This window comes from Octopus sinensis, linkage group LG2 (genome assembly GCF_006345805.1).
Source record: "Octopus sinensis linkage group LG2, ASM634580v1, whole genome shotgun sequence".
Classification (NCBI taxonomy): domain Eukaryota; kingdom Metazoa; phylum Mollusca; class Cephalopoda; order Octopoda; family Octopodidae; genus Octopus; species Octopus sinensis.
In genome coordinates, this window is record NC_042998.1 from 125,456,820 (window position 1) to 125,476,888 (window position 20,069).

Below are 20,069 nucleotides of genomic sequence, written 5' to 3' on the forward strand. Positions count from 1 at the left end.
AAAGGAAATTTAGAAACAAATTTCACAAATAAATTGCTAAAGATTAAGGGTGAAGGAACTATGAAATTTAGGAGGAAAAAACTAAAATTAAAAGAAAATATAGGAATGAGGAAATAAAAGAGTGAGACCCTCCAAACAACTGGGTAATCCATCCCCAAATATTGGGCATGATACCTTACGGTTAAAGATAATTAAAGAAAGTTTGTGTAAGAGTTTGAATTAGAAACTTATGGGGATCTTTACCTTTTGACCAGCAGATTTAGAAAATAATTTTTTGTAACTAAACACCTTCAAACTTCATATACTGGAAGAACGTGTCATATAAAACATCTTTTACTTATAGCATTTTTGAGAAAAGTTTATGTTTACAAAGTTATTTCGTGTTAAAGTTCTTGTATTTCGGTAATTTCAACCAATCAATGACGTGTATTCAGCTGAATAAAATTACTGCTGTTGTTTGTCAATAACAACTATCGGTGGTGTATATTTCATTTGTCACTGTTATTTATGACATTGTTCGTGCGTTTGTACTGGTTTTAGCTTTAAGGTTTTAGGGTTAGGGTTAGGGTTTGGGTTATATGACACATTCTACCAGTATACGAAGTTTGAAAGTGTTTAGTTACAAAAAATTATTTTTAAATCTGCTGGTCAAAAGGTAAAGATCTCATGGTTATTCAACCTGAGGGAAGTGCAGGAGAAGGAGAAAGAGAGTGGGAGACATCAGGATAGAAATGGTGGCAAAGTGTTGGGCTCACAAGGGACAGGGATAAGAATATAAATGGAATGGTTGAGTAAAGTCAGAGAGATATAGATGGTGGCAAGTACTTGAGGTTTGAAGATTATGATATAAGTGGCAGGATATTGTCAAAGAAGTGATTAGAGAGTGATGAAAACCTGGGTATATAGAGTTGGGGTGGATACTGGATAGCAATAATACAGAGAAACAGGGCTGTGAGGTCAGGAGAGGTAGGCATAGTGCATGAAGGTGACATGAAGAAGAGAAGAAATGTAGAGATGTAGATTGGTTTGTCAGTGTAGGATATGTGAAAAGTTTTCTTATTGGGGGTTAGTGGATAACAATGATACAGTGAGACAGGATTGGGGAGTGGGAGGTAAGCATAATGCATGAAGTGGAAATGTGAGGAAGAGAAGTTATATAGAGATGTAGTTTGGTTTGTTGTGGTAGAGTATGTGAGAAGTTCTCTTGTTATGTGTGGATATAACACACAACACTTCTAGAACTCAGCTTTGCTGACGTGGGTGGGTCTTTTCAAGAACCTCATATCACCAGACATCTTGGCTCATTGTTATTTCCTCTGTGAGGCCCAACATCCTGAGATTGGTCCTTACCACTTCATCCCATGTCTTCCTGGGTCTCCCTCTTCCACAGGCACCATCCACTGTCAGTGATCGGCAGTTCTTTATGCAGCTGTACTCCTTCATATGCATCACATATCCAAACCAACAGTCTTCTTTTGTGCATGCTACATTTGATTCCTCTTATGCCCAACTTTTCTCTCAATACATTTTCATTTTATTGTACATCCAACAGTGCATACTACCTTCAATTCTCTCCAGTCTACAAGTCTTCTGCATTCAGAGCTCATGTCTCGCTACCATAGAGTATTGCCATTCGCACACAAGCATCATACAGTTTGCCTTTCACTCTGCCAGAGAAATTTGTTCATTGCTAGATTTACATGGATACTTAAATAGGACAGGTTATTGCCCCGAAGACTGGTTCAGTCAGCAAATCGTATGGAACTAAAGGGCAAATGGGGAATCTCTACCCTTAGGTTGGTTCTGGTCTATTAATACTTTTTACAGCCTTCATCAACAAATGGGTAATTCCATGCCTGCAGTAGGTAGTGTTTGAAATGGAGGCAGGAGCTATAGATCTCATGTCTTGAGTTTAAGAGATACCTCGGGTCCAGCAAGTCTTTAAGGATCTTTGCCCACTCTGCTATGCATTGCAAAGCTTGCATCGTTCGCATCCTTTTATACAGGACCTCGGCTGCTCTTAATGGAGGTTCATAGAGCAGCTGGGGTTCAATATAAACTGGAACAGATGATGCAAGTTTTACAATAGTCCCTGCTGCCATTTTAAACACTACCTGTTGCATGCATGGAATTCCCTGTTTGTCAATTAAGGCTGTAAAAAGTATTTGCAGACCAAAACCAGCTTAAGGGTAGAGATTTCCTGTTCACCCTTTAAGTCCATAAGATTTGCTGACTGGGCAAGTCTTAGGGCAATAACTTGTCCTATTTAAGGCTCTAACAGTGTATATTATTCATTTGTTTACAAATTAACTGACTGTCATGGTTTTTTCCTTCCAGTTTGAAGAAAGATTATATGCCCCTGGCCATTGAAGTCTGACAAGTTGTCTATAAAGCTAAACGCTTTAGGGATGTGAAACCATTGATCACTCTATGACCGGACATATATTTGATTTCATGCTACCGATATATGAAGTCCCTAGTCATACTTTAAAGGCATGAAACTAGGTATTAGTATTTTTCGGTCAATAACTGATGAAGTATTAGGGTTCTGGTGTCTGTTTTATGTCTACATTTTGTAGTATTTAATGCATTTTTAATTTATGGAATAACTGAATGCCACACATCCTGACTTTTGTTAACAGTAAGTTTGTATACATTTTTTGCGACTCTTTCCTTCTTTTTCTCTCATCCTCATTTCTAGCAACTCTACTTCTTCTCTTTTGTCTTCTTACACTTAATTGTAGACTTTCTCCCTTCTTTCCCCTGTTCTCTCTCTCTCTCTATGCCACTCTTTCTTCCTCCTTCCCTTCTATCTGCTACCTACATGTGATCACTGACTGTTTTTCTATCTTCTGCCTTCTTGCTGCTGAATGCCTAGCATGCTGGTCAATCTTTTTTCTCTTCTCAATTCTGTTCTTGTTTTTCTCTTCCCAATTCTTTTCTTTATATCCATTTGAGGATTTCTCCCAGGCATTAATCCATCATTCTTGTGTTTGGCCCCAAGGCTATATTTATTTATTGTCTCCATCTATTGTTTCAAATTACAGTTGTTTACTTTTGTACATCCACCCTGTATTATTTTGTTTGCTTGAGTCCTAATACTCCTCAAAGTTCCTAGTCTTATTGTTAAAGGCATGAAACTAGGTATTAGTAGTTTTCAGTCAATAACTGATGAAGTATTAGGGTTCTGGTGTCTGTCCTACATGTATATTTTGAAGTATTTAATGCATTTTTCATTTATATATATATATATATATATAACAGGATTCTTTCAATTTGCACCTACCAAATTCACTCACGTGGCTGTGCGGTGGGACTAAGCCCAGAACTATGTGTTTGAGAAGTAAATTTCTTACCACACTCCCACACTATTATCGATTTTTCTTTTAAAATAGGACAGTATGAACTTTTAAAGATGCCTACCCCTTCAAAAACTTCCAAGACAGGCAGGCAACAACTTTACAGCACATTTTTTCATGTCATCATTGTCCATTGATGTGGAAGTCCTCCACATTAGGAATTGGCTTAGATGGATGTTAATTATAATTTGAAATGTTAATTACTATTCATGACATTCAATAAGGCTTAAATAATCCTCCTTATGGGCTTGTTGCAACATTAGAAGAGTTTTCATTAAAGTTTGAAACAGAATTTCACACAAACATATTGGTCTTTCAAATCATCCGTTGTTTAACTTGCAACAAGTCACCAAGTATGCCAAGCAGAAATACACTCTAGCATATATAAACCAATGATTAAATGATATGGTGTGGTGTAGCTATAATTAGATTGAAAGTCAAGGTCATGCATATTTAACACTGCAGTTATCAGTAGTTAGCTTAGTGGTTGTAAACTTATAACAAAAAAAAAAGAAGAAAAAGATTTGCTAATAGATTTTATCACATGACAAGAGCATTAGAATAAGTAATACTTTTGTTTCATTGAAATTCAAGAAAGCGTTAAGTAAAGAAGTAAAACTATTGAAATAAAAGAAACATTTAACAAATCAAAATACATATATTAGTTTTTACTGCTTTTATTTCTATATACAACAAATCACAGGCAGGAAATTATACAATCAAACAATCTCTGTCGGTACAATGTTAACATTTCCATAATCGAGATGTCCGTGCGATCCTCTTGTATATGTTCTTCATTCCTGACAAACTGTTTAATAATAAAATTAATTTCAAAATGGCTGTAAGAAAATAATAATACAAGTGTTTTCTGAAATGATGAAATGAGAGAAACTGAACTGGATAGTGCCTGTGAGTTGTCTAGGTTATTTGTGAATTGAGTGAAAGACCAAAATAAAAATAGTGATGTATGTATATATATATATATATTACACAGTGAGTGAGAGATAGAGAGAGACGGGATTGCTTACTGTAAAAAAAAACTTATTAAAATTTAACAGAGGAAAAATCTTTATCCAACAGTTTCTTTGAGAGAAATTTAAAGAATAGAGAGTTAACCTTTCCCTTTTCATTTTGTAACAAATTTCTTTTAAAAGAAGAAATTTTTTTTATTTTTGAAAGTAGTAACTTAATGTCTTTAACAATTATATTGATAAATATATATATGTCTGTGTACATACATACTAGCATGCATGCATACAGACAGACAGACAAATCAAAGCAGAGGGTGAGAAATTGAGGTTAACCCTTTAGCATTCAAATTATTCTGTTAGATGTAATGCTTATTTAAACAATTGTTTTGAATTAATCATGCATTATTTTGTAGCTTTGAGCTTTTTATGGTGGAATAATTTATTTTTAGATTAACATTGTAGGATAGGTGTGAGGGGCCAGATCTGGCCAGTTCCAATAGAAAGCAGGTAGGATATTTTAGCCAGTATGGCCAGTTTAAACACTAAAGGGTTAAAGACTGTGATAGAATGCTGTCACAGCATCGCTGCTTATTTTCAAGAAATTACATGTTTATCAGAGGAAATGAGGAAAAAACAGTGCTAGTGAGTTACCTAGGTTATGTGTATATTGTGTGAGAGATTAATGTAAAAACAGTAAAAGATAGACAGTCAGATAAATACATGGCATTTCTTATTGTAAAGAAAGTAACTTATTAAAATTTAACAGAAAAACAGGTATTCATTTGTAAGTTTTCTAAAGAGAAATTTAAAGAATGAAGATTCGTCATTTTCTTTTCGTTTTGTGATAAACTTCTTTTTTTTCATAAATGGTAGTTTAGTGATTTTAATGATTGCGTGTGTGTGTTCATGTGTACATACATACAGAGAAAGGAGAAAGTGAGTTGCAAACTAAACTGGGAGTTATATTACAGACAGATTTCGCAATAATTATAATAATGATTATACTTTGTTACTCCATTTTCAATGACCAGTGATATGGAAGTATAAATTGTTGTTTAATTGGAACAACATCAACAAAAAAGTAGAATAACTTAAATTTGTGAAGAAACATTAATATATGTTGGTAGTGATGGAGGCTGGAAAGTACATGTGTGTGTGTGTGTACACATTTAGGTTACTCATCCAATGTGACATTGCAAAGTTTACATCCAGTTACCTTTCCACCTCTTTGATATCTACTAATTCCTCCAACCACTTATCTTGCTATCATTAATCTCTCTACTCCTTCTTCCATTCTCTTTACTTATCCACGCTTCGAGTCACTGTAATATGCTGCTGATGTTAGTACAGTTGGCAATACCTGGTATTCTCTATCATCAACCTTTCTGTACTGCCTGTCTTATCTCTTTCCTTCCTGAACCACTTGTTATTGGCACTCATCACTTAAATTTACTATTGTCCATCTCTATTATTATTACTCACTCTCTACCACCTTTTTGCCATAATCACTTAGTTTATACTATCATACTTTTGCTGTATCCATTCACCCACCCTGGTCTTCTATTCACTCTCTTGATCATATATTTTGAGTGAACAAATAATATACTCTAGAGCATGAGGACTCTTTAGTTTAATGCAACCTCACTTGTGCTGATGCAATGATAAAATATACCCAGTACAAACTGAAAAGTGGTTGGTAATAGGAAGGGTATCTAGCCATAGAAAATAAACCAAGACATGGTCTTCTGATCCAACTAGAAAGGCAGTAACTCCAGATAAATGACTCAGACTGTGACAAGATAGTGACAATAATGTAAGTATTCATGTTTAAATCGTATTTGTGTGTATGTGTGCACGCTTGCAAACCCTCTGTGTATTAGCTCATAACCAAACTAAATCCTTTAATCCACCAATCAGACATAGAGTTATTGAAGAAGAAACAAAAGGTTACTAAATTTAGAATCCAGTTCTCCTTGCTTGATTATTTGAAAAGTATATATTTTCTGATCTTTGAAATATCCTCAATAAGGCTGCAGATGAATATTTTTTCTTTAAGACTACCAATATACAAGTAGGATAGAATCCTAAGCATGCTTGAAATCAACAGTATCATTTTGATTTACAATATAATCGTTTGGAAGTACAAATACTAGAAAATGTACAAACTTGAGAATCTGGGAAAACAGCAGAAATAACATCAATTTGTCATTTTGGTTATATAATTGAATGCAAAATGATAAAACTCGATCCTATTTGATTAAAGCTACTTAAGGACCATCTACTTCAAGTCATTAGGCCTCAATTTCAACGAGTTTTGAGATTCTTTGAATACAAGACTTAACGTGTGGTTAATAACTGAAATAGAATAAAACTCCAAGAAAACTATCTTTTTTAAAAAAAATCAGCTTTCATTAATAACCAATGCCAGAGAAGCTACAGCAACTTAGAAACAGATGCATTTGGTATAGCAATTAGGATACAAATATTTTGAGATGACTATCCAGTTATCTTGTTTTTTAAGTCACTCAGAATATAACCATCTTTTACTGAAACAGACATGCAATAGTTTTGGTAGAGGTATTCTGAAAATGATTGCAATGAAATCATTCTTTTAAACCCAAAGAAACTATACAATTTCTAAAATAAATTTATTCACTAAAATAACTGCAGCTTAGGTAGCATCGTTGTCCCCAAGCATTTTATTGGGATGTAGACAATCTGAAACATGCACAGAACAACTATTCATTTCGACTAGAACCATCTGACATGTCTCTTCTAAGACCACACAGGGACACTGACATGTAAAAATAAAGTAAGCAGCTAAGAAACAGTAACGGTACCAACACTGCTACAGTACTTTCTACCAATAAACCACAGCATGTTGGAGGATGTAGAGTGGCTCTCAAGAAAACGAAGGCATAGAATATATATATATTGTAACATTTGTGGGTCATACTCAACCAGAGTAGCCATTCATTTTTGAGAAATTTAACAAAAGAAATGCTGAGGAAAACTATTTTCAAATAAAGAATATCACTTCCGGATCATTTTAAAAATTCTTTTTCAATTACAAAAAACCGTTTCCAGGAAGTTATGTTAAATGCCATAAGGGACGTAACTCTTAAACAAAATTCACCAGGGATCCGATATCTGAACTTAACAATGTGGGTTATCAAAACATGCACGGGTTATTAAACATGCACAATATTTACTATTTTAAACTAATTTTTTTTCTTCAGTAATGTTTGTAGCATTGCTACATGGAAACACTGGGAATAACCTTTGAGGAATGACACTGTTTGCTTTAATACAAATTTGTAAAACATATCACTGAGACACCTTCCGTATGAAAAACATTTGATTTATTGTCAACATTTTCAATCTAATGAACATGAAAAAGCTAATTAGAAATAAGTATGTGGAGAGGAAAGATATTAGCTTAATCACTTGTATTATTTTAATAATCTCATGCTAATTTTTGACGTCTGCTCGTGTTAAAAATTGCATATTGACTTAGTGATTCTCATCATTTCGGTGAATACGAATAACTGAGGAGGTCAAATAAAACCTAAACATGAGCTGTTTCACGTACTTGTCTAATGTCTTTTTTTCATTGCATAATTATTTCCAATTTGCTTTTTGATACATCAAATACGAAAACATCAACATAACTATTACAGTTGGATTAAGCTATGTACAATTCATTTGTACGCTAGCTCAGAGGCTCGGGGTATCATTTACGAAACCGAGCCAAGATTTTTCAAAAGAACTGAACCGAAATCTTCAAAAGACTCCTGTTTATTCTAACCAAAAGTACTGGATTAAAAGTTTCGATTAAGCATGTTCCTGCATCAACCGCCTTTTACGGTTTTGATTCAGTGTTCAGAAAAAAAAAAGGTGTTTTGTTTCTAAAACATTAACAAACCACTGACAGGAACTAGAAATTGAAATTTGAATTTTCGACTTGAACCGCGAAAAACGATTTCAGTTTTAATTTAAGCTTTAATTCTGTGTATAGATTTTTTTTATTAATTCGATTCTAATTTTTAATTTCCAGATCGCCTGTGGTAATGTTGCGTGACGACTTACTCCCGTAGGTTTCGTTGACTCTCGTGATGTGTGACCAATTGAAGTACTTGGTGGTTCATTGGTATTATTTTCCCCTCTCCATATATATATATATATCGTCTGTAAAAAACATAGATCTGAAAGAAGCACAGTCTAAGATGTAGAGCAGTATTTATTAAAAATGAGGAAGACAGGTTTATGGGATTACCTTAGGTTTCCCGTCCATAAAGGGTTTAGCTTTATGGCGTATCGTCAGACCCAAAAAACCCGTTGGTCCAAGACCTCTTAAAAATATGGAGGAGGAAATGCCTAACAAAAATATATGTATGTATGGAGAGGGTAATTCGATATCGTATTTTCACAGGTGTATGTTTGGAACAATCATCTTTTCTCGGTGTGCCTGATAATTCCACCCTCCCTACTTATGACAAATGTTAAGAGGGCGGGCGAAAGTAAAGAATACGCACACCCGGTGTTTAGGGTTTGGATATTTGTTACGCCGAAAACGGGTGGTGTACGTATTCTTCACCTCCGCCGTTAAGGGTCTAACAAACGAGTAGTTGTTTCAGAAACTACTCTGTATAAGTTGAATTAGACCCAGGATAACTGAATAAATATTAGTCATTAAAATTGCTCGTGCATACTGCTCAGTAAAATGAACACGATTCTATGATGAAGATTCACAGTTGATTTATGATGAGGGTGCACATGATTGATAGTTAGGGTATGGAACAGCCAAGTGACCATTAACTTTGCACCAGTAAAATTTAAAAGAAAAAAATACCTCGTTTCCTCATTGAAAAATATTTTATAAAAAATGAGTGAATCTAGCTTAATTGGCAAAGTAAGTAGGTCTACTTTGAGGATTTGATGCAATTGGCGTTGAATGAGACTTATGTGGATCGTTCATTCGAGTTTTTCCTATTTAACCACACAAAGACAGTTTACGTGGCTATATTATACAAGTTTATATGTTGAAATTAGAATGAACTATTAAAATGTTCTCAAGGTTTTCATGAATTAAATTGTTTCTCTGGGGACTTAAGATAGTTTCAAAAATAGAAAATAGCCGTTTTACACTGACTTGTGTCATTGGAACAGCATGCACAACTATAGCTAATTTGTATAAGTCTTCATACTTTATCTTCATTGTGTTCCACCAAGAAATCAAACAGCTATCTGCAGGAATTCTTTCAGTATTTGAAAAATCCCTCAGAGAAGATGAGATGGATTTTTTTGTGGCATTTAAATTTTTCTTGCTTTGTGCAGCAAATCTAAGCATGTTTTCCAACTCATCTTCTGTTGTAGCAGATATCATTTGTTCTGAAATTACCTCAAGTTCTGGTTTGGGGTGCATTGCACTTAAAGCTCCATTAAGTCTGATCAAATGACTTATGGCACGTTCTTCTTCCGCTTCAGATAGCATAACACTAAATCTTGGATCTAGATATAATGATGCTAATATTATTTCATTTTTAAGAAGTTCACTTTCCCTTGCATTCATTGCTTCTATGATGTTGTAAGCCAACATACAATCGATTTTTGAAATTTCACTTTTGCAAACAAACCACACCTTATAGAAATCCCCGGGAGTCATGTTTTCTTCTTGCAATCTTACTATAGCTTTCTTAGCCGGTTCTAATACGTGCATAATTTCCTGCAACTCTACCCAATATTGAAGAGAAAACTTCAAATCGATTCCAATTATTTCAACAAACTCTTCAATAAACGGCCGGAGTTCCATTAAACGGCTGATCATTTTATATGTCGAACACCATCCTGTCACCACGTCTACAATGGGCATGTGATATTTACGCACCTTTAAAATATTCATTATAACTGGAGTGCAAAGCTTTTTAGAAATATTCCTAGCATGGGCTATCGTGTTTGCGTACAGTTCTCCATTTAGAGCATCTTTTACTGCAAGTTGTAAAGCGTGAGCAGCACACTTCACAAAAAAACTACTGCCTATTTTTATATCTTCCACCTTGCTTATATCATTTTCTTCGCTAGCAATTTCAGTACCTTCATCGTTTCTAGCACAATCAATAGACATAGAATATACTTGATTTAAACTTAAATTGTATTTTGATAACACATTTATAACTATTTCTTTGATATTTTCACCAGTATGAGCTGATGAGAAATCTGTAACTGCTAATGTTCTTATTTGAAGAGAGTCTTTAATAATAACTTGGGCATTAAGTGCCAGCACAGATCTATCTAGATGAGATGCGATATCAATTTTCAATGAAAACATTCTGTTTTGCAGTTCTCCACTTATTTGATTCACAATTTCTGCAGCTTTTTCATCAACTAAATTTGAAATTGTCTTCCGATTCATTACTGTATTGAGTGCTCGTTTAATTGGATCAATTAATTTACATAATCCACTATCTTCAACTGCAAAAAAAGGTCTCCCATTCAGGGTCACCAACTCAATCATAGCATTGTTAAACGTTTTTATGTCCATTGGAATGTTTATTGTTGAACAATATATGTCATGGATATTTTTTGTGACTTTAGCTTGACTGTGATCAAGAGATTTTTTGTCGTCCAGCTGGAGTAATCTTTTCCCCGTTGCAGCTTCACGTCTTCTAGCAAGAATTTCGAATTCTGCTTTATGGTGTCTCTCTAGATGTTTCATTAGATTAGTAGCACAAGGATGTCTCAAAACCATCGTGCAACCAATTACATTACAAGCCGCTTTTGCATTTTCGTGAGAACCAACAATTGTGAAGTAGGAATATACTTCATTAGTTCTGTGACGCCCCATATTCGAAAATATCGGAGGAATTCAGTAAAATGGCTAACAAACAAATATATGTGATAAACAGTTCAACTCCGTTATGGATTAAGCAAGCTAGAGGAGAGGCAAATGAAAGAACAGATAAGAAATCCAAGTAAACAGATTGGAAATAATATTACTTACAGGCTTCTGTCAATTAAAGAATATAATTTATGTATATATCTAGCGACGGACCTCTTTAATAGAGTCAGGAGGAAGGGAGAGTGAGAGAGAGAGCCTGCATTCTTCATTCCATGTTTTTAAAGCAGCTTAGTTAATTTGAAAATTTAAAAAGGTATTTAAAAACATTTTCACAATTAAAAGTATGTGAAAAAAATAAAGCTAATTTTAGATTTAAATTTAAACTGGAATTGAAATTAATTAAAAACTGGAATTTATCGATTCAAATTCAAATTTCAATACATTCAAGTTCGATTCGATTTGGATTTTCAATTTCAGTTTTTAAAAAATTTTTAGAATTGTTTTTTTTTGTTGTTGTTATTTTTCCTCCTCCTTGTTATGGTTTATGACGATTTCTAAAGTTTTACTGGTCTAAATTTTGGAACTGGAAAAGAAAATCCGAAAAAATATTAAAAACAAAAAAAGGAATCGAAATTTCCATCCATAATATAGAGAGAAATGCTGCCGGGCATTCACATCGTCGTCTGTCAATTGAGAAATAAACATTTTCGGTGTTTAACACATCGTGTTACAAAGCAGCACTCGTGTTATTAGTGAATATAAAATACTTACGGATTTTAACAATAATTATGTTTCATGTCATTTTTTTCTGCAAACAAACCAAAATATAACGTAAATATTTTGTTGAAGAGGAACCCCCACTTTCACTGCTATTCTACTTTTATTTTTGTTTCATTCATTTTAGAGTTGCAGCTCTTCGATTTGCCTATCTTGCGGTATCAGGTTTAATGGCTTTCTTTTCCTCGTTAGCTGATTTCTTCTATCTGTCTTTCTTTCTATCTCACAGTTAACGTTTGTCTTTCTGTTTACAATCTGTTTTATTTTGACAGGAATAACGTTTACGAGCGAAAACGGTGTTTACAGCGTAGTGTCTCTAGAGTTGAATATAATAAAGATTAAAGTTCGTTTTGGTTACAAAAATTTTGCACTTAAAGTGGAGGTTATGGAATGGAACATTTTGGTATTTCCAAAAACATATTTAAAAAAATGATTATTGTTTCTAATTTAGGAACAATAACAGTTTTGAGGTTGAGGGCTTAGTCGATGACGGACTTCTGTACATTGGTACCCACTTCGACACGTCAAACAGAACACATTTCCCAAAGGATGACCCCTCATTTTTTTTACCGATCCCAGACGGATAAAAAGCGAAGCTGGTGTCGGCGGGATTTGAACCTCAACCGTCACAAATACTGCAAGGCATTTTCCTCACGGCGCTTTAATACAGTCATGCTGGGACACAAATCTTTAAATGTCTTAATTGAGCATATCAATCTTGTTATGCTAAGCACCTGTATTATGGCCGTGAACTCAAAAGAAAATGCAAACAGAAGTCAGAATATATCACAAATACGAGTCAACGAAGAAACCTCTGAATGGTCATTCAGTTTGCTGGAAAGAGCAGCTAAGTTTCCATATTATCTTATATCAGGAAAGGACTCGTTGAATAATGTAATTTTAGTTATAACTTTAAAAATATAGGATGCTCGTAGCTGGAATGCTTTTAATCAAAGCTCTGCTCTATCGAGTTGACCTTGGCTAAACAATAGTGAAAAGTCAACTGAACTGAATTTGCCTGTTCGTTGAAATAGCATTTTAAGTTGCTGAACATTACACACACATGTACACTTCAATTTTTTAAGATAGGACAATGCGATAACGATTAATGCGTAATGAAAAATTATTTCAATATTTTCGTTTTCATTAGTTTGATTAACTTTTAACTAGTACTGGAACAACTGCAGGGATAGAAAATTGGAGATATGTAGTGGCCTTAACGTTTCCAGAATCAAATTTTGATTGTATTCCTCAACAAATATTCGAGAGCATTTTTATATATATATATTTTAAAACTCTTTTACCGATTTCTGTAATTGAACTGTGGCCATGCTGGGGCACATCCTAAAAGGCTTTAGTTCAGAGGTTGTCACCCATTTTTTTTTAACCTATGGACTCCTTTGATTCCTGTTTTACTCGAGTAGTCCTTCGTAGTCATTCGATGTTTAAAAATTCTTATTATAGTTTTGTAATTAAATATTACTAGGAATTGTATAAAAAGATTTGTTAAAATATTTTGAGCATAACCAATTTATTGCTCATAAGTTCTAACAAAATCTTACATGGACTCCAGAACTTATTTTAATTTTGGTGGTTTTATTGTCAGTTCCTTTCGGCTGAACTGCTAAGTTGATGTTAACAAATCAATACTGATTGTCAGGCAGTGTGAGACAGAGATGTGCAAATGCGCTCACACATACGAAGGGCTTCTGGATCATTTTGATCTCCCAAATTTACTTACGAGGGGTTAAAACAATTGGAGTTGATGTACAACACTCTAGTGCCTTGGATCCCGATGTTATTTTATTGTGGAACCCTTATGTAACATACATCTTAATTTTAATAACAACAAACTTTGGCAATATGCAGAAGTAAGAAGACTTGTCAAGCCAAGTGAAATCGTAGTTATGGTCGATGCTAGTGTCACATAACTGGCGCATAAGAAGCACCTATTACACTCTTGGAGTGGTTGGCGTTAGGAAGGGCATCCAGTCGTAGAAACCATACCAAATCAGATTGGAACATGGTGCAGCTCTCTAGCTTACCAGTTTCAGTCAAACCATTTAACCTATGTTAGCATGGTAAACAGATGCTAAATGATGATGATGAACACATTCATATAAAATACATTGTTTTGAAATGGTATATACCTTTAAAAGAAATTATAAATCACATCTTATCGGACAGAACCCCAGAATTTTCTCAACCCGTTTTGGGAATATTGACCTAGTAGGATGAGGGTGAATCAAATTAAAAAGTGCTAACTCATGTGAGGTAGTATTTAAGATGGATTTTATGAAAGTAGAGATTAAAGAGAATAACTGATTGACAAGATATTCATTGAAGACCTCTCAAGAAGTCATTCAGCCGAGAGGCTTGATTGTATATAGAAAGCCTGGCTTAATGAATGATATCCAGTTATTCAACCATTGTTTTGTTGATGTTCAACATAGATGTGTTGAGCGAGTGAAAATAAAAATAAAAAAGGTCTGAAACTTTTATGATTTATGGTGAAGGCAGTGTAAGAAAAGAAAATCAAACTAATTTTTTTCATTATTTTCATACCTTTTACATAATATTTAAGTGAAATAAGGTACTAAAACATGGTGTTCAAATCCTGTCAGGATTTAATAAAATATGCAATTCAATCAACTGCCTACAAAGCATGAAACTGATAATATCGGTTGTTTTTATCATACTTTAGTCAGCTAAAGTTTATCCTATAGCACAAAAGTGCCATCATTAATGCAATTTCTTGATATATTCAACAGTTTAGGATATGTCAAAGACAGTATGCATTTACTCATTATGCACAGCAGAATCAGTGATCTGTCCTTTCAATATGTAACTGTGATATATATATATATATATATATATATATACATACATATATAATATATTATATATAATCAAAATAAGCAACAAGGATATCCAGAGGTAATGCAGTACGATCGTTTCACGCAACTCCATTTAATTGAACAATGCAACCATTACATCAATTTAAATGCAGAGCAATTAAAACAGATGGACACATTATACTAATGGTTGCATTGTTCAATTAAATGGAGTTGTGTGAAACGATCATACTGCATTACCTCTGGATATCCTTGTTGCTTATTTTGAAATTGTATGGATAATACCATACTAAATTCTGGTGCCTCAACTGAAGTACCATATTAATTCTGAATCTAAATTTTTGCTGAACTCATATATATATATATTAGTCAATTTATCATATATCTGAATAAGAAGCACACTCTAAAGAATAGAGCAGTAAAGTATTAAAACACTAAAGTTAAAGTCTGGTCATAGAGTGACCAATGGTTTCGCGTCCATGAAAACCACAGCCTTGTGGACAGCTCATGAGACTCTATACAAAGACAAATTTGTCTTTGTATAAAGTCTGATGAGTTGTCCACAAAGCTGTGGCTTTCGTGGATGCAAAGCCATTGATCACTCTATGACCAGACTTTAACTTTAGCGTTTTAATATATATATATATATATATATACATACACATGTATGTTCTATACCTCTTATATAGTTATGTTTCACTGTAATGCATGTTTTACATCAACAAGTGTAAAACATTTCATTTTAGCTGGTTGAAAGAACAGCAAAAAAAAAAAAAAAAATCACCAAGTTTAGGTGTAGAGAGAAAATTGTTTTCATAAATATTTTAATGTTTTGTGTTTATCTGGATTAGTTAGGCAAGTCAGTGAATTCAAAATGTTGTAATAGGGGTTTTGTTAATGTATTTTGATAGGTGAATGGTATGGATTAGGCAAAACTGCTGCCATAAATTGCAAGCACTGTTCACATGCATTGGATGTCTTTGAATTTCAGTATTGTAATTTTGATTATGATATCAGTATGAATGCATCTTACGATGCAAAGAACAAGCAGTATTTTGGGTTATTTGTACTTCATGTAAAGAAGTTTGGAACTTAAGCTGGACTGTAAATTAGTGCAATGTTCATCGTCATTTTAATGTCTACTTTTCCATGTTTACATGGGTCAGATAAGTGTACCTTGCGACAGAGTTTTCTACAACCAGCAACTCTTCCTAATGCCAAGCCCCAGCTGTTTCCAAGTAAAGTAATAATCCCCCATTCTACTGAACAGCCAAGACATTACTTTTGTGGTGGACTGCAAGTAAATGGGACTGTCAACATTAACGGTGAGGCTATTGTTTACAACCAGGAAAAGCACATGAAGACAATTGAAAATACTAACTCATACAAGCACACATACATATACACACAGCAGGCTTTTTTCAGTTTCTTCCACCAAATCCACTCACAAAATCTTTGGTCAGCCGGTGGCAACCATAGAAAACATTTGCCCCAAGCAACCTTCTTAACCACAAAACCATGTTTGTGCATATGATGAATTTTCAAATTTGTCTGTCTAAAACTAAATTATTACAGCTCATGAGAAGATAGTGGAATTACAGAATACAGCATTAACCTAAATGCCTTTTTTCGGCCTCTTTATTTTCTGAGCTCAAATACTATGAGGGCTAACATTTTCTATCATCCACTCAAATTAATAAAATAGTAATTTCATTGAATTAGTTAAATCATCTGTACATTTCTATAAACTTGTGCTAATATCAAATGTTGCCATCTTTGTTTTTATAGTTCCTGATAAAAATGTTAGGGTCCCTCTTTCTCTCTCTCTGTGAGAATAAATGTTTATATTATTGAATATTATGAAGCAGTATTCTTTAGTGTTGTTTGGATAGTCTAGTGCTGAATTCTTTTCACACCAATTTTGATATACTCTCCTGGAATTAATATTTACCCTTGTTTTTATTAGAATTTGTTGAGAAGAATTTAGCTTTGAGGTGACTATAGTAACAGCAATTTTGATATTGCTAGTGGTGCTTCTTGCCTGATGCTTTTAGGTGTCCATGTAGTCATGAGCAGATATAGACATTCCTTCAATCCTCATGTAACATTAAACATTCAGAGGTGATAGATAAATGGTAATAATATCAGTCTTGAGTAGCTAGAAGCTGCTGGTTGGAAATCTGCACACTGGCAGTGTGAGTGTGACGGCTGTGGGTAGTTGAAAGTGTGGTAGCTGCTCAAAATCCTGCTCAAATAACCAGGCAGTTCCAGTTCAGTAAGCTCCAAAATTAGTTGTGGAAGCAACAAGGCATAAAACAGGCAATAAAGTACAAAGTATATTGAGCAGTAGAACTAGCCTGCCTTGTATGCTGCTGAGACCTGCAACTGCTTCCTACACCAGCATACAAATAAGCTTCCTACACCAGTATACAAATAAGTTGGTTTATCCTGCAGGAATTGCAGATGCACTGGGAAGGTCATAGAGAGGACACTGATTCCCAAGGCTGTACTTTACAATAAGGTGAAATGTGGAAGCTGTAGAAAAGAACACCTGAAACTTTATGAAAAGGATGTCATCTTATGATGTGTCAATGAAGCAGGTGGCCAATTATGGCAGAAGGTTATAACAGAGTAAAAATTGCAATCAAATTGGATGAAATGGCAAGAAGGGGAAAGCTGGAACAAGATCCAGTACACCAGGGCTGCCAACAATATTTTGCAATAGCTGTGGTCATGGTTGTGTTGGCACTTCAGCTTGCAACCAAGTAAAACAGCAAAACATAATTGAAGTTTCTTCATTGGAGTTCAAGAAAAATTCTTTTTCAGCAACCAAGTTATACTTGATTATGTGTGATAAATAAGATGAAAGTTACTACGTGGACTCTATATGGTAACACAGTGATTCTGATATTTGATAGTGGTGTCTCCTTCCTGCTTGAAGTAATCAGAATATAGTTAAAAAGATAAGGAAGAGGAAATCAATCCATAATTTGTGAAACATTATACTGAACTGGAGAGAATAACAGCAACACATTAATGATGTCTTTCACAGGCATTCTGAGATATGACACAACATAGTTTATTTATTTGCGTTATGTATGGAATGGGCTGCAACTCATAACCAAAATCATAATCTCAGCTACTGAAAATTCTGGTACTGAAAATTCTCTCAAAGATAATATGCAATAAGATGTCCTGAAACAATGAAATACAAGCAAAGGATTTGAACTCATGACTACTCAGCTATCTTGCCTCTACAGTAAACTGTATATCATGCAGCAATACAGGTTCATTTGAAAACCCTCTCAACAATAGTAAATGTCATGGTTTATTTTATTCAGTGTACAAGAAACAATCTTTATGAAGCTCATGCTCAGTTTTATATCAGTTTGTATAGAAAAGAGCAATCAAGACACAACCGTTTGATGAAATATGCCCAGCTTCTGTTATTTATAATATTACAAAAATAACAGAATGAAAACTCCATTTTGGTCTAAGGTTTACAATTATTTAACTACTGGAAGTTAAATAAATATTAGTTACAAACTAAAAAAATTACATCTCATGTTGGTATACATATTTCAATAGTTGTAGAAAATTAAAATTAAATACAAGTGGGCCTTTAAAAAAATAGAAAAAGTTGCAAAAAAGTTGTGTATCTATATTTAAAAGAATTTTTGATTAGGTTGAGGGAGAGAAAATTCATGATGCAGGCTGAAAATTAATGATGATAAACAGATGAAAAGAAACATAGGTCAAAGCAGAAGCTGGCTGTTAACAAGGCAATTTAAAAAGAGGCTCTAGATGTAAAGACTACATCTATAATGATCCGAATCTGGCTGATGCATAGCTAAGTGCTAAAACATTTTTTTCAGTATTTTATAGGCACAGGGAAATTCACAACCAAAATATATTACAAGTGTGGGATATAGGTTACAAGAGATATATCTACATTTTAGATATATCTCACAAAGTAGATTTATATTTTTAAAAAAATTCAATAACAGAAGATACACACTTGACATATAACATTAATACAATACAGGAAGATGATAAAACACTTCTATATTAATAGTTATTGCTAATGTTTTTAAGATATACCAACCTAAAATGGTTTTCTGTACTGTACATACTGGACAGGATTGGACTAAATATGAACACACACATACAGCCATACACGCACAACACAAAAACTAGAAAATTTGTGACAAAATCTACTATCAAGTTGTACATTTTTCCACAACTATATCTTTATTATTTTATGAAGCTTCATGCATGTTTGATGTATAAAGAGAGACAGATAGATAGACAGACAGACACAGAAAAACACAACAAAGCTCAAGTTTGTGAACTTGTTTACAGATGTAGATATGCATACAAACAATAACTATTGGATAAATTTCAATAGCAAACACATTAGACAGGAGTTACAGATATGTGCACATGAACTTAGAGGAAATAGTACAAAGAGAAAACTGCACAAAAATGTACATACTAGAGGTGTAAGAAGAATGGAAGACCTTTAAAATTCTGACAAATTTGTACACAAATTTAACATATACATCAGGTTGGTTTTATTACTTTGTGGTCAATTGGAATGCCATTGTGTTTGCATGTGTGTGTAGAATATATTAGCTTTGACATTGTTTATATAATTAGCCATGGTACCGAATAGTTTACTCAATACATGTAATGTAGAGCAGTTACAGGCAAACTGCAGCCCACCCTACTTTCTGAATGGCATGCCTAACGAAAAATGACCAAGAATTTTTTTAATAGTGTGGCCCACCTAGTGGTGAGCTATGTCTCATGTCGTCTACTTCTTGGAAAAAGTTGTCTATACCTGTTGTACAACATTCAATGTGTGTGGACGCATATATATATATATATATACTCTTTTATTCTTTTACTTGTTTCAGTCATTTGACTGCGGCCATGCTGGAGCACCGCCTTTAATCGAGCGATTCGACCCCGGGACTTATTCTTTTGTAAGCCCAGTACTTATTCTATCGGTCTATTTTGCCGAACCGCTAAGTAACGGGGACATAAACACACCAGCATCAGTTGTCAAACAATGCTAGGGGGACAAACACAGACACACAAACACACACACATACATATATACGACGGGCTTCTTTCAGTTTCCATCTACCAAATCCACTCACAAGGCTTTGGTCGGCCCGAGGCTATAGTAGAAGACACTTGCCCAAGGTGCCATGCAGTGGGACTGAACCCGGAACCATGTGGTTGGTTAGCAAGCTACTTAGCA